Genomic DNA, 4,436 nt, shown 5'->3' with positions numbered 1-4,436 from the left:
AAAAAAAATTCCTTCAGACACTTCATCTCTATACCCCCCCCAACAAAGAATTACCTGGCTAAAGATGATCTATCACAGGTTGAGAAACCCAGTAATACCTTAAGAATATAAGGTTTGATCTACAGACCCACACAAAATGGGTGCTACTTTGAACTCTAGCAAAAAAAAAAAAAGTATTCTAGTAAATTCAAGTTATGAGGAATTTGGGAATTTGGGAATGAAAATTTTTTTTGTTTTTGGTTGTTTCTTGCTGAAAAGAACAAACAAAATATTTGGGGATTCACCACATGGTTTCAGGAGATCTGAATTCATCTATACATTGGGCCAAATGCTTACTGCTCACCAGCTGGTAATTAAAATATCTTCTTTCCTAAGACAATTTTGGACTCTATTTTTCTGTTCACACATCCTCAATTTCAGCAAGTCTTCCAAAGCTAACCCTCCTATTTCCCTTCAATTGTACTGAGTCACATTGTCCTTGAATGTTTAAACCTGGTTCAGTTGATCATCATCACAAGTAAGTATTGTAAGTATTTGTAACTATTTATGCACATATTCTTGACAGATCTACACATAACTACTACATATAGTAGACACCAAATATACTGTATTTGGTGAATATTTGATGTATGAAGAAATAAATTTTGTTACAAAAATTTCAATGGCTATAATTTGATCCTCCTTAAGGCATTTTATAAACATTTTATAAACACATGAAGGGACTTAATACTTTAGGAATGGGGGAATCATAAATGTTTTCAATTAATAAACATCCATTAAATAAATATGAATAAATGATCAGTAATTACAACAGTGATACACAACTGAAAACCTAAAATATGTTCGACATCTGGTAATTCTGAAAGTGTAAAATACGACCTCTGACTTTAAGATGCTGAGGGTCAAGTTTAAATACAAGGTAGATACAGGATGGGAAATACAATTAGATGAGACAACCCAAAGTGTTTTATCAGTTTCTGGCATATATTAGTGCTCAACGAATATTATCTTGATAATAAAGATGATGGTGGTAATGATGCTAAGCATCAAATGACTTGTAAAGATATTAAAACTCTTATTGGCGTTAAGAAAGACCTTGTGAGCAGAGACAGTATGGTAAGTCTTAATAATAAGAAAGACAAGAATTAGATGGCTGGAAAATAAAGAAAAGGAATTGCGTAGGTAATTGGTACATGATCAATAGCCCATAAATAAGAAATATTTTTATGAGTTGAGCAAGAAAAAAAAAACATTGTCTAGGATAGCAGTAGTTAAAAAAAGATATAGAGAGATAGATAAAAGTTGAAGTTGTAGGATATTTGAATGTCTGGCTTCAAAACTTGATGTTTACTCTGAATGTTATGGGGTATCATCATAAGTTTATGAATAGGAAGGATGACATTGACAAGAGCAGCACTTAGAATAAGTTTCTTATTCAAAATTACTGCTAAGTTTTGATCCTAAATATCGAAAGGAGTGTGGAATACAATAGCCCAAACAGAATATTTGTCAGTGGTTCTCAAGCAGGGGCAACTATGGACCCCAAGGACAACTGATATCTAGAGAGACCTTTTGGGTCTCTGTGAAAAGGTGTTAGATTGAAGAGAGACCAGAAACAGGTAACTAGTTAGAAGATTATTTACATATAAATTAAGTAACACAGTACTATTTGAGCAACTATTATATGTTAGGAAATCACTCTAGAGAAAGAAAAATACTGATATATGGTCACTTCCCTGAAAAGTCTATAATGTTTCTTTTTTTTTTTCTTAATTTTGTATTTTTAAGTAATCTCTACACCCAATGTGGGGCTTGAACTCACAACCCTGAGATCAAGAGTCGTATGCTCTACCAACTAAGCCAGCCAGGCACCCCTAGCCAGTCAGGCTTCCCTGAGTGTATAATGTTTCTGAGGTGAGAGATTTAAATATAAGAAATGGACCTGGAATGATAAAGAATTTCAAATATGATATAGTAATGCCCTTAATTAAAGGGTGTGCCTAACAAGTGAAACACATTAGAGAAAGAGAACATGGAAGTCCCTGGGCAAGGCTTCATGAAGTGCCTTGAATTTGTTCTGGAATGATTAGAACGATTTAAGTGGCCAAAAAAGAATGGGGGAAAAAAGGCACTTTGATGGAGACACATTATAAGCAAAAGTGTGGAGACGTGCATGAGAATAGCATGTGCTTGGGACAGTAAGTGTAAAGAATGAGTAGATAATGAATCTATGCAGGGGTTAAGAGAAGGGTGGATAAATTAATAAGGTCTAATTAGAAGTTCAAATGGAATTGTAGATCAATATGTGTTTACTGTCAAATTCACTTAACTACTTATTGCCAGGCATTGCTCCAAAATGATAGATGTCAGTTCATTTAGCCCTGTGGAGTAGGTATAATCCCCAACCTACAGACACAGAAACTGAGGCCTGTAAACCTTAAACTAGAAAACAGGAGTTCTGGGGTGGCTGGGTGGCTCTGTCAGTTGAGCGTCTGACTCGATTTTGAGGCTTGGGTCATGATCACAGGGTTGTGAAATTGGGCCCTGTGTCAGGCTCTGCACTTAGCCCCAGGGTCTGCTTGTCCCTCTCCCTCTGCTCCCTTCCCTCCTCCCCCCCACCAAACTCACCTCTCTCCCTCTCTCTCTCAAGTAAATAAATAAATCAAATCTTAAAAGAAAGAAAAAAGAAAACAGGACTTCAGGTAACATTTAACGTTTCTGAGCCCCCACTATGTGCCCCAAGTGCCAAAGTTATCATATATATGATATGATATATGTATTATTATAAAGTCAATATTTGAATTTAATTCAATATCACTCAAAAGACCCCATGCTCTCACTACCCCAACGTTGCCTCTGTCTCTCTGGCAACATGAGGCCCAGCAGAAAATCTTGTGTGAGTGGCAGGAGGACACCGTGGTTGAAAGTTTAACTTCACATGAGTATCACATCAAGTTGCCTAACATGTGTTTTTCAGCTTTTGGTTAACACAGTCATCCTTTTCATTGCATCCTTTAAAAAAGTCTTTTTTTAGTCATAAGAAGCATTTTCTAAAACTGGAATTATAAACGGGGCCATAAGCCATAATTGCTTTGCAATTCAGATGAAATCATGAGAAGGCAGCTCCGACCTTCTCTGTCTTAGACTCCTCATGGGGAGCGCAGCTCAGACCCCACGGGATTCAATCTGAGCTGAGACACACCAGAAGGAGTGAGCTAGTGGGGACACACTGTAGTGGTTTTAGGGAAAAAACACGTATCATCTCAGAGCTATGGGTAGAAAACCATAATGGGCTTATATGAGATTTAAATTAATTGGATACATGCTTGCAGTGACAATTATAAAGACCTTCAAGCTAACAAGAAAATTAGGCCAGAGAGTGGCTATGTCTAAAACTTTCAAAAAAAAAAAAAATGGCATGTCTCAATAAAGAGAGAGCAAGCTACTGAAGGGTGGCAGAGCATCTCCCCCCCCCAATATGCCACTTCGGTGTATTGATTATTTTGAAATATAGGCACTTGAAAAACAGCAAATGCAAGACGATGTTATTTCTGAACTCCCCTTTTTGGACTAAATACAGGTCCTTCAAAAGACACTCAGTGGTCATAAATCCCCTTCCCAGGAGTTTCATCCATCATGGGGGAATGATTTTTATCACAGGAGACTAGAGTTCCATAACCCACCCAGAAAAAGCTTTTGTCACAAGCTATCACACCTCCCATCCATTCTTCTAAGGCCCCATTCGTCATCCTAAAACTCATTTACTCTCCCCTAAGAGGCCTATATCTGCCTCTCCTTTTCCCTATTAAGATGGAATTTAGGGAAGCCTATGTGGCTCAGTCCCTTAAACATCTGCCTTAGACTCAGGGTCATGATCCCAGGGTCCTGGGACTGAGTCCCACATCTGCCTCCTTGCTCAGCGGGGAGCCTGCTGCTCCCTCTGCCTGCTGTTCCCCCTGCTTGTGTGTGCTTTCTCTCTCTCTCTCTCTCTGACAAATAAATAATCTTTTTTTAAAAAAGCTGGAATTTAAGCTATCTTGGAGTTACTCATTTTTCCCTGAGCATCTCCTATGTCATATGAGGTATACATATTAATCAACTCCTGAGTGTTTTTCTCTTGTTAATCTGTCTTTTATTACCAGGGTTTCAGCTAAGAACTCAAAAAGATAGAAAATTACTTTTCCTCCCCTACAATATCTACGTCTATATCTACACACACACACACACACACACACAGTCAGTTGCTGCTGATTTGAGTACAAAAATGATGCCTTAAAAAAGGATTATTTTAAAATGCATACACTAATTTCAGTCAAGCCAAATATAGCCACAAAATCAGGCAAAAAGCTACTGAGTCTAACATACAATAAGATTATTGACTTATTCAATTGACTCTTAATGGGATGTTTGTCTTCAAAGTTCAAAGTTAAGCAACT

This window comes from Ailuropoda melanoleuca, chromosome 16 (genome assembly GCF_002007445.2).
Source record: "Ailuropoda melanoleuca isolate Jingjing chromosome 16, ASM200744v2, whole genome shotgun sequence".
Classification (NCBI taxonomy): domain Eukaryota; kingdom Metazoa; phylum Chordata; class Mammalia; order Carnivora; family Ursidae; genus Ailuropoda; species Ailuropoda melanoleuca.
Note: the sequence above shows the minus strand (reverse complement) of the source record.